Source organism: Petaurus breviceps, unplaced genomic scaffold, assembly GCF_028583685.1.
Source record: "Petaurus breviceps papuanus isolate PSGF00001 unplaced genomic scaffold, PetGlider_PUasm1.0 90700, whole genome shotgun sequence".
Lineage (NCBI taxonomy): Eukaryota > Metazoa > Chordata > Mammalia > Diprotodontia > Petauridae > Petaurus > Petaurus breviceps.
Genome location: NW_027187315.1, coordinates 3,590,542 through 3,602,552, shown reverse-complemented (window position 1 = coordinate 3,602,552; position 12,011 = coordinate 3,590,542). Strand labels below are relative to the sequence as shown.

At 42.6% G+C, this 12,011-nt stretch overlaps 1 long non-coding RNA gene across 1 annotated transcript; it reads left to right on the top strand.

Moving 5' to 3' along the window:
- The first annotated feature begins 313 nt into the window (after positions 1 to 313).
- LOC138144370 (uncharacterized) lies at positions 314 to 4,042 on the top strand. The gene is made up of 2 exons (XR_011163927.1): positions 314 to 727; positions 3,696 to 4,042. It is a non-coding gene; the product is annotated as an uncharacterized lncRNA (long non-coding RNA).
- The last annotated feature ends 7,969 nt before the right edge of the window (positions 4,043 to 12,011 follow it).

Here is a 12,011-nt window from a genome sequence, read left to right as displayed (position 1 = left end):
ACGAACCTTAGCCACTGCAGCAGATTGTCCCTCTTCCTGCTAAGTCACGGAAGCATGTGCTGAGAGCAGCTGCTGGGAGCCTGGGAGAGGCCAGAGGCCAGTGGTAGAGCAAGCATGGGCAATAAGGCAAGAATGCAAGGGCAGGCTCTCGCTTCACAGCAACAACAGGAAGAGGCCGCCAAGGCTGTACGAAGCACAGAGCCCCGACATTGAGGAGAAGCCTCAAGTCCCTGGGAGGGGAGGAAGGGGGGAATAGGAAGAGGGACAAGGAGAGGGGGAAGAAGAGGAGCGATGGAAAGGGAGAGAGGGGCGGGGGCTGGGGTGGGGACAGGGATGCAGAACATAAAAGAGAGCAGAACATAAAATCCCGGGCGCCCGAAGCAGCAGAGCCGGAACGTGAGCCTAGGACTCCTGCCTCCTAGCTCAGTACTGCCCCAAGCTGCCTATTCTTGGCGGGGCTCTCACACACAGAGACCGACAGCCCTAAAAGTCAAACCGCTCAGGAGGGGAGTGGGCGGATCAGCCTGGTGAGCTGTAAATGACTTCTCTAGGGAAATGGGAGACAGACTGAGCCAGCTAAATCAGCCGTCTGTGAGAGATGGGCTGGCTGGCAGAGAAGCGACCCGCAGATGAGAGGAAATGCGGAGGAAAGCCCCCCGGAGCAGGGCCGGCTAGCACTGGGAGAGAAGCGTTCACCACATCAAGCAGGAGGAACAGCCAGTGTGGGGTGAGGAAATGAGACCTTCTAGAGAGCGAACTGAAAATGAGAAACGTATGGATTTTAGGGATCCCTGAAGGAAAATAGGGAACGGATACAATTGCATTCATGGGAAAGCTATTATCATCTCTGCTAAAGCTAAACATTAAGGAGGATCTGCTTTCCATCCAGCCCTGCTTTCAGAATCCTATTAAGGGGGAAGCAAATGGGGAAATTGTCAGAAGGACCCAAGCTGGTCACATTTTCTAATAGGTGTTAGGGACAAAGAGCGGCTGTTAGAGGCAGCAAAGGAAGAGGAAAAAATCTTGTTAAGGGGAGGAAACTGCTCTGATTTCCCCCAGCTTTCAGTACCATCAGTCAAGCTTGGAGGGTTGCATTGCTCCTCCCCTACTCAGAAATTCATTTTCATGAAGAAAATACAGTGGCTTTTCTCTCTCTTTTTTTCCCACAGCTTTCTCTGAGTCCAGAGGCCAGTGCCTTGTCTGCTCCTGTGAATAGATAACAGCAGATAGGAGAGTAAATATGATCAGAAGAGCAAGGATTGCACTGGGGAGAAGGGAAACAAAACCTGATCCACCGAATTACTTGTTTCATTGATGAGTAGGTGGAGTCCCTTACTAGGAAAAAAGAAAGGAAAAAAAAAAACTAGTTAATGCAAAACCCAGTACAGACCCTCAAGAAAAATATTGGTTCATGGGTAGATTCTTTTCTCCAAAAGAATAGCAATAGAGTACTAGGAAATTAGGTGGAGAAGCCCTCAGAGTCCTGGGAAAGGGATTAAGTCACAGATCAGGGAGATGATACTGAAGGCCAATGCCTCCTAGCCGTTGGGCTCATAGACTTCCAGGTTCTGAAGGGGTTTGGGGCTTTGAGGCCACACCTGTGATTTCATCTGTATAAGCAATTCCTGGTGAGGAAACTACTCCCACCACTACATGTCAGCCCTTGCTCTCCAATTTTGTAGAAAACTGCCTGCTCTGGATCCTACAACCAGTACTTCTGAGAAGCAGGTCTAGAATCCATGTCCTGAGGACATGGAGGTTGGCTTTCTATCCACTAGGCCAGCATGCCTGAAGGAGTTACCACCAGAAAATAAATCCAACTCTATCAGGTTATCTTCCTTGGTTCCATGCCTCCTTCTAGGAAGGCCATGAGGATGCAGGGGGCTGAGGACCAATTCATCCAGTCTTTTGCTTTCTTGCCCAAAAGTCCTTAAAATCCCTTGAATGATGTGCCATCATCAGTACCAATATTTCTGGTGGGGTCTTAACTACAAGAAGTCAGCTTTTCTCTCCTTTAACCTCCTGTAAGTCCAGCTGCAACATCTCGTCCACTTCTGTGAACAGATAAAAGGAACAAGAAAGCAAATATGACCAGCAGAACAAGGTTTCACTAGGGAGGAGGGAAACAAAAGCTGACCTATGTACTTGTTTGACTAATGAAAAGAACTAATAATGGGCCTTAGAGAGTTCCTATTGGAGAATTTAAAATGTTAACAACTGTTTAAAATGCTTTGTATTGCATTTGGAAGCAAAGCTTTATCATGGTGTGGAGCTAACAGAATTCTCCACAATGCCAGCTTAAGTAGATGCCACCAAGCCTTCAAGTACTTAGATACAGAGAGGCTTACTACTGAAGATGTAGCCACCAGGCTATGGACAAGTATAGTTCCTACAGCTCATGAAACCATCCCCTACGATGTGTAAAGAGATTTTGATAAAACCATGAAGATATTTTTTAAAGGATTCAAAATATTGTACTGCTACTGACCGAATGTATAGGTGGATTTTAAAAGTAGTAATCTCGTGAGAAAGCACTGGAGAGAAGTAATGGAGAAGGCCTTAGTCTTCATCTAAGGAGGCAGGACTTCTTTTTATAATGTAAAAATTTATCAGTCACAAAAGTAGGTGTCTCTTCAGTCTGGGAATGCCCTGGCTTATAAACTATATCCAGTGTAGACTTGCTACCATTCTATTTATCTTGCCTCCACTTAAGGTAGTGCTGAATTCCAGGGGGAAGGGACAGTAGTCAGTTTTCTTCCATAGCACTGACTGAGATTTTGGGGGGAACTATATTGCTCCAGATGTCCAATATTAAAAGTCCTTAAAGAAACAAGCAAAGGGTCCATTTGCACATCCTAAAGGAAGGATTTTTGCAGTCTGAAAAAGACTGGAGGCAAAGGGGTAACAGGGTCTACAGGTCAACTGCACTCAGTTGTAACCTCTATGGGGTGATTAATCCTCAGGCTGCTATTTAACTTGGTACCAGGGTCATTCTTATAATACTAAATTTGAGGAACATTTGAATAGTTTCTTGTTAATTACTAAAATTGTTATATAGAGGGAAGCAGGAAGCAGCAGGATCCAAGGGTGGGGAGACAAAAATAACAGTCCAAGGCTGGCGCAGGAGTCAGCAAAACCGGTAATGGGGGATCAGAGGGAGGATTCAAACTTCTTCAAAGAGCTTGCTGCCATTGGTCCTGCTCAGTGAGCTAAGAGTCCCCAAGGGCTTTTAAGCCCGGTGCATTAGACTAGTCTGGCTCACCTAATGTCTCTAATGGGTCACAGCTGTGGGAAGTTTTGGCTCACCTTGGCATCCTCCTGAATGGAAGACAGCTGTGTTAGGGACAGTAGTGGACTCCTGTGACCCACCAAATAAAGTAGAGATGATGACATCACAAATTTAGAGTGGACGGGAACTTATATATATATGTACACACACTGGTCCCATCCACCTCTTCATTTTATAGATGAGGGACTGGGGTTCAGAGAAGTTAGGTGACTTGTCTGAAGTCACATAGGTAACAGAGTCAGGCTTAGATCCCAGTTCTGACTCCAAATCCAAATCCAATTATTCAGTTATACCAGAATACAGAATACAGAGCCATTCTCAACCTTTAACATGGATACACTTGTTCTAGCTCACAACCTTTCTTCTCTATTCTATTTCTCAGTCCCAGTCTTTTCTTCATTTCCAGATCTTACTTCTTCCTTCCACTGTCCTTCCAAGTCTCTATGTTCTACCTGATATTGGACACTGACCAGAACTGGGGATGAATGAAGTCCATTGTGTTGATTGATTCCTTCCCTGCGTGGGGAGTGAAGAAGGTGGAGATCAGAAACTCAGTACAGCAAGCATATGTCAAGAATGGAAAAGACAAGTCAATGAACTGGAAAGGACAAGAAGTGGGAGGCAGAGACTGAAGAGGATAATAGAAATAAAATCCCACCAAAGTGCCAGGGGAAGTGTGATGGGAGACAAGGTCAAGGCTAGGGCTCCTAAGGATTTTACACAGGACAATAAACAAGGGGTCAAGATAGCCCGAGTGCTTTCTTTGGGTTCAATTTGTTTCACTCAAAGGTCTCTCATAGGCATCTTGAATTATGTCTGGCAATGTGAAAACAGGTCTCACCCTCCAGCCTCACCCAAATTCCCTTCAACTGAAAATCTTCCCCTTGTACCACAACCCTCTTTAACTTCTATTAGCAACACTGCCTACTGGTTCCACCAGCCTAGCCACTCTGCATTCTCTCCCACCTCCTCCTCTCCATTTTATACCCAAACTGAACATGCTGCTTTGGACAGGCCAGGTGGGTAATGAGTGAGAAATTCTACTTGGGGCCATCCCAGAACCTACAGGGGATGTCCAGGTAGCAGGAAGACCTACAATTAATTACCTTCCTCTCTTCCCCCTTCCGCTACTCTCCTGCCCTGGCCATCTCAGAACTACCCAGGCTTCTTGACTGCTCACACAACTTGGATGAGAATCACTAACTCTATTCCTTTCGGCAAGGTGAGACCAACAGATCTTACTATCTGCCCTTCCTTTCTACTCTGCAGACCACTGGGTCAATGTTCTTTGCCTTATTAACAACCTAAGAACCCTTAGGCCTTATCATCTGTTCTTCTAGTGCATTCCAATGGACTTCTCAACCTTTCTATGTACCTCGTAAATGAATTTCCTGCTGTGTTGTCTCTTTTACTACAGTTATCCCTTCCACATCATGACTTTTCCCATAGAGGTTTCAATAGATCATGGGTCAGCATAATGAGAATTTGGGGGGGAGTTTTTCAAAAGCCACAGATGGGCTTTTCAAGGGCCAGCAGATGACATAGAAAAAGTTTGGAAACTCAGAAATGCACAAAATATGTGCATAGTATCACATAATATCAACATAATTTATCTTTTAATACCATAATAATTCAAACTTCTTCTCTGGTATGAATGGAGGGCCAAAAAATTCTACATGGATCTTCCAGATCATGGGGATGAGGGTACCCCTAACCCCCACACTGTGGAAAGAATCGCTGTCCTTTAAAAGCCCTCCCATACACTCAGTCATCGGCAATACAATATTTCAAAAACTCCAAGAGATCAGAGTTTTCCATGAATTCTAGCAGCTTGGTGACTTCTTCATAATGCACCTCGACAACAATCCTTGTATGAGCTCCTTATGACTGTCTTGATTTTTCTGTTTGTATCCCCATCACTTAACACTGTTCTTGGCACATGACAAGCATTTAATAATTCATTCTAATGCTATAAGACTGCAACCAATTCCATCTCATATCACTTTCAGCTAGTATTCATCTCTACCCAGCTAGAGGTCTGGGTTATAGTTATTATTCTTATTAGGGAAAAAGTAAGAGGTCATCCCCTTTCTTTTTCACCCAAGGACCTCAAGTCCTCTACCTCCAGATGTGCCAAGAGTTAGAAGTGCACAGAAAAGTTTAGTCACTTGCGTAAGAAAACATGAGGCAGAGAGGGGACTGGAACATAGGCCTGACTTCTTTAGGAGGTAACTAAGTGGTTCGGAAGATAGAGTGCTGGGCCTGGAATCAGGAAGACCTGAATTCAAATCCAGTCTCAGACACTTAGTAGCTGTGAGATCCTGGGCAAGTCAATTAAACTCTGTTTGCCTCAATCCACTAGAGAAGGAAATGGCAAACAACTCCAGTATCTTTGGCAAGAAAATTCCATAGACAGCATTAGGGTGCTCTAGTCCATAGGATCACAGAGTTGGACACAATTAAACAACATCATGACCTCTTTCCCTTTCAATAAATCTGAGAGTCCATGAGTTATAAGCACTCATTTTAAGCCAAGTCATTTAGAAATGAGTCAACATCAATCTGTACTCCACTTCCCAGTTTCATAACTTCCAGAAGAAAGAAGAAAGCAAAGAAATGGAGCCAAGCTACCTTGGGTTATCTGTATGGGGTCTAGTTTTGTGCTTCTATATCTATCTGTCCTATTAGGCATAACCTCTCCAATTCCTCTATACTGTTTACTTTGATTAAGAGGCCTACTACCTATTCATAACGGTATTTTCTTTAACCAGCATTAAGCTAGCAATAGTAGGCTAAATGTTACTCTTTCTTCCTCCTTTCCCAGAGCTATCGGGAAAAGAACCTTTTATTCTGAACCCTTTATCACACAATGTTAGAATTATACTTCCAGACTACACATTTTTGAGGTATGGGAGATAGTTATAATGCCAGCCTGGTGCCTCTCTTGGAGACAGGAAGAGAATGCCCAGCCATAGTGGTTCAGGATCCTGCCTGCTCCTCATCCAATTGGCTGATGGTATGGGCTTGGCCTTTTTCCTCCTCCCACAAAGATGGAAATCACAATCTCCCTTTAAGACAAGACAGTCTGGAACCAAGATCAGATCCAAACCACGTTCAAGCCAGCAGTCTCCATATTAGGTAACCACCTACAATATCCTTTATATATATAATATTGTGTGACATCGGTGTCTCTGTGTGTCTTATCGTCCTACTTAACCATGAGCTATATTAAGAAGGGGAGTCTATTATCTCAGTTTTGGACATTCCCCACACGACATTCTATAGGCATTAAGCCCTTAAAAAAATTTTGTCAGATTAATGAATGAACAAGTGTACAGTCCAGATTCAGAACCAATAACACTGGAGAAACATCAGTGAGCTTAGGCAACTTAAAAAGCAGAGTTAATATAAAGAGATTGGCACACACACTGCTATATTATCCTGGCACCCAGTCTTTCAGCAAACCCAGCTTTCCAAAGCTCTTACCGCTAACAACCAGACTGACATTCCATTCTTGAGATTGCTGAGAGAATGGGTGACCTGTGAGAGGAGGCAGATTCCTGTGCAAGGGTCTGACAGACAAAAGGAAACTCATTTTCCTCCAGGGCTGAGGAGGTGAGAGAGATCCGTTAGCTGGCTTTGCCTTGAAAAGGTTTTAACTGAGAAGCTGCAGTTATAGGAGAGTGCTGGCCTCATTTGCCTCTGTATATATGGATTGCAACCTGAGATTTCTCACACTGGACCGTAAGAGGCTGACTGAGAAGGTAATGACCTTCCTGATGGTTCACAGGCACTGAGGCATAGAGATCCACTGGAAAAGTCGAAAGGGGTATGGGAGAAAATATGGGAGAGAGCAGATTGGAGGAGGGGATATCCTGTGGGACTGCTATTTTGGGGTGGTGGGTAGGGGAAAAACGGGGAGAAAATTTGTAACTCAAAATCTGGCAGAAACGAATGATGTAAATCAGAAGTTAATAAAGCATTAAAAAAAAAAGAAAGAACAAAAAATAACAGGGGTCCTGGAGAAGAAAAAGTGGAAAGGCTTTGGCCCCAAGATTGAGATCTGAAGAGCTGTAGGTCTCTCTGTCCCTTGTGCAAGACTAGTAGGGAAAATTCAGGGAGCTTTCTGAGAATGCTTCAGGTGGCTTATCCCAGGAGGGATGTTAGTTTAAAGGCATGCCTGTGAGGATGTGGGACTTTTAGAACCACTGCAATAGGGGGATTTTTTGGAGAAAGAGCAAAGAGGATCACAGAGGCATGGAGTACAGGGTCTTGGCCCCAGGAAATCCCATCATCTCCCCTACCTCTGTTTGTTTTTTGATTATTATCATCTGGACAAGAATCCAGCCCTCAGAGTCAGGATACACAGGAAAGGGGGGGCCCCCAGGAGAATCCTGCAGAGAGAAACCAGGTTGCTTAATCATACCACTGGCCACTCCTACTTCACTAGGATTAATCCCCTACCATTGGGTGTTGTCAATGGAGATATTTCTCAGAAACACGACTGAATATTTTCAGTATAGATGAAGTGTGGGTTCCTCAGGCACTTACTGAAAGTATTTAAATACTCCCAAATACTCTCTATGTTTCTTTCTTTCCCTCCCTCCTCCCTTCCTCTTCAGTTCCCAAGAGAGACTTTTCTTCCTTCTAGCTCTACCATTTCCCCCTGTTCCACTTCCAATTTATACAACTTAAGACTAACAGTGGTATTCCATGAGCATGACTGACCTCTGATCTAAAAAGATCCCCAACTCCATGAACCAGAACCCGGGCCAGGATAGGCAAGATAGGCCACACACAAGGACACACAAGGCAGGGACTGCAACCCAGTTCGCTTTTAAATATGATTGTCTATAAATGTGCCGTTATCTCATTCATGTAGGTGACCCCTCCACTGACACAGGTCACAGCCCATCCATATCTTCTCACCTTTTGTGTGCTTTTATCAGGGTTTTCACCATAGACTGTGAACTCTTTGCGGTCAGGAACTGTCTTTTGCCTTTCTTTGTATCACTGGCACCTGGCACTTAATAAATGTTTATTGACTGACTGAGATCCTTCAAAGAATCTACCTGATGTACTAGAGGCCTGGTATCAGTGCAGCTATCCTTCTATTATCCTTTGCTTATCTTGAATAACTGACCCACCTCCTCTTTCAATCCTACGTTTTTTTAAAAGATGATACACCATTTTTTCCTGTTTCTTGCACAGAGACTAGTATTCCAAGTTTGGCAAATCTACAGCATCAGTAGGAGGATATTGATGTTAAAAATACAGAATTTTGAATTGGCAAGCAATCCAAATCTTTAAAAGCACTGTTTAAAGTCCCAAATGCAATCCAACCGGCTCTCTTCCTCTTATTTAATTAATTATTTGATTAGCCTTCTTCAGTGCCTGTTAAGACATAGGTCTTGACATAGGTCCATTCTTATGGACCAGTTCAACGGGCTATCTATCCAACTGTGCCTGATAGTCTGGACAATAGGCCTTTTTCATCCTTTTGATTTTTTTTCCCTGAGTGGATTATTAGGCTTTTGAAAAGCTGTGAATCTTACTTTCTGCAATCAGCATCATGTCATCTGTGAACAGAAGCATCTGTAGCACCTTATTATATACAGGGACTCTCTCTTCAATTTGTATTCACTGTATGGCATGCTATATAACTCGAAGGAGCACCATTGGTGAACAGTGATCTCCTTGTTTTATGCCTCAGTTGATATTGATATTGTTATTGATAAGAGGGTTGTTGAACAAAGTTATCTCTATGGGTGCCATCTATCAAGGAATCTTGTGTGATCCTAGCAAGTGCACAATGAGATAATATTGAAAAAAAGAGCCTTTAAGGCTTTATTTTGCACTATTGAGTCAAATACTTTTTATAGTCAACAATCAAAAAATAGCAGGATCTTGAATTCACATTTTGGTCAATTGTGTCTCTACCCATTCCCTTCTCATACTTTTCAGCACCTTCAATATATATATATATATATATAGAGAGAGAGAGAGAGAGAGAGAGAGATCGTTCTCATAAATATTTTAGAAATATGAGAAAATTAATCTAGCAGACACTAGGAAACAGTTTTATTCTTTTTTCCTCCTTTTCTTCTTTCCTTTGAGCATGGGTGGGGGAGAAAGGCAAGGGAATATATATGATGAGATGAATAATATGATGAGATCAAAACATGGCAGTGGTGGGATATTATATTACCCATGAGGCTCCAGACCTGACATGGATTCTGATAGCAAAGAAACAAGTTCTTACTTTCCTAGAAGGCTGTAGAGACCAGGGGCTGATGCAAACTGGTAGAAAGAAAAAAGGGAGAGAGGAGGATGCCCAAAAGGAAGATCATAACTGCAGTGATTAGGACCCTCGCAGCAGAAGAAGCAAAGTCTTTTGTTGTGGAGCAAGCAGGGAGAGAAGACACAATGTCTGGCGGTACAAATTCAAGCAGAAATATGAACAGGAACACATACACTGCCTTCACGAAGTTCCTTTCCCTCTAACCCAACTGCTGAGACACAAGCTTTCTCCTATTGGAGTCATGAGTCTCTCGGCAGTATTTGAGTCGCAAACTGCTCTGGAGGGAAAGGGAATAAGATGACACTAATTGGTAATGGAGGGCAGCTAGGTGGATAGTGTGCTGGGCCTGAAGTCAGGAAGACTCATCTTCCCCGAGTTCAAATCTTGCCTCAGATAATTACTAGTTGTGTGACCCTGAGCATTTAATCCTGTTTGCCTCTGTTCCTCATCTGTCCAATGGGCTGGAAAAGGAGATAGCAAACCACTCCAGTATCTTTGCCAAGAAAACCCCAAATGGGAACACAAAGACTCAGACATGACTGAAACAACAAAACAACCAAAAAATGGGAACATGGGGTTTTATTACTTTCCCTTGCCTTAGTGTTCATGACTAAGATGAATGTACTATATTTCTAATTTTAATACTACTACTGACTTCACAGAGATCATGGAAATGAATACTCTAGATATTAACTATCCTCAAAAGTTCTAAGAATTATTGGTGAAAATGAACCAGAAAGGTTGTTAATCACTGAGAAATCCCCATAGCAAGAATCTGGTCCATGATGTCAGAGGAAAAAGGCTGATAAATTGGGTAACATAGACATTTGGGTCAATAATCATTGATGCTATCACAATTTCCTTTTGGGGTTATCATTCATCTACTATCCCCCCCTCTTTTAATATTTTTCCTTCTATAAAGAAGATATCTTATAAAATGACCCCTTGATGTTTTAAAGATTTTATCACCTCCAGCATGGAATTTTTCTGTTTGTACTTGTTTTGATTCAGTTAATTATTCATCTTTCTTAAGTGCCATAGTTATTTCCTAATCTCATATATTTGGAATGGAGGCAGGAGGGTCCACATATAGTAGTTCTATTGCTAATGATAATTGGAAAGGAGACATATCCATTCCATTTTCCATCTATTTGTTCTTCTCCTGCCACTTTCAACTCTGTGTGCCTTAGTTGGGTCACATATCCATTTTCTGCAGATTAGCCTTTGCTTCCAATACTTTTTTTTCCTATTTGACAAATTGATATCGCTTAGGATTTTCCACCGTCCTGCTCTTTGGTATTTAAAAGATGAGTTTGTATTCTAAACCAGTATTCCACCGGGCAATGACCTCCATGTGGTGTAGCGAATCGATTGCTGACCTTGGAGTCAGGAAGACCTCCATTCTGTTTAGTCTCAACAAGAGCAATGTAAGATGAGATGACCATAAGTCCTGGGAAATCATGTTTCATATTGACTCCAAGGACGTAGTGAAATCAGCTCTTTTGCTAGCCTTTATGAAGGACTTCTGTAAGTGGTGACTTGCTGTTTTCCTCTATTTTCATTTAACATGAGAATGTCACTATTGAGAAAGATCACTTCTTCTGATAGTTGTTGTTCAGTCCTTTCAGTCATGTCCAGCTCTCCATATACCACCATTTGTTTAGCCATTCCCTAGTCAAAAGGCATCTACTTTGTTTCAATCAGTTGATAAGCATTTATTAAGCACCTACTGTGTGCCACACACTATGCGAAGCTCAGTTTGCTGGTCATGGAGGTAGGAAGATTCATATTCCCAAGTGACCCTTGGCCAATCACTTAACAATGTTTCTCTCAGTTTCTTCATCTGTAAAATGAGCTGAGAAAGAAATGGCAAACCACTCCAGTGATCTTTGCCAAGAAAACCCCAAATGTGATCATAGTGTCAGATGTGACTGAAAGATGACTAAACAACAATGATTATGCACATACAGTTTGAGTGGTTTCCATCTAGTGCGTTCTCTAGCAATGGACCAAGGAAGAACCACACTTCAAATTACAAAACATGTAAGCAAGGACTGAACAGCAATAGAAAATGGAAAGTCAAATACTAGAATGATACTTGGTTAAGGGGCATGAGCTCTCTTCTATCACACTTGTTTGGGAAGAGAATCAGGACTGGAAAATTCATGTTCACTAGGTAAAGAGTGGCACTCTGTCTGGAATCTCTCTCATGCCCCTATCTCCTAGCAACTGGATATACTTTGATATTTGATATTTCTTACTTCTGTCTCCTTTAGCTCCTTGCTACAGAGGCCCTGTGTCACCTTGGCAGCTATCACACACTTAAGTTCCTCTTCTTCTGAAGCTTAAAAGTTAATGACAGAGCCAACAGGAGAAGAAAATCCACTAGATATAGAGGCAGGAGCCACAGGTTTAAATTCC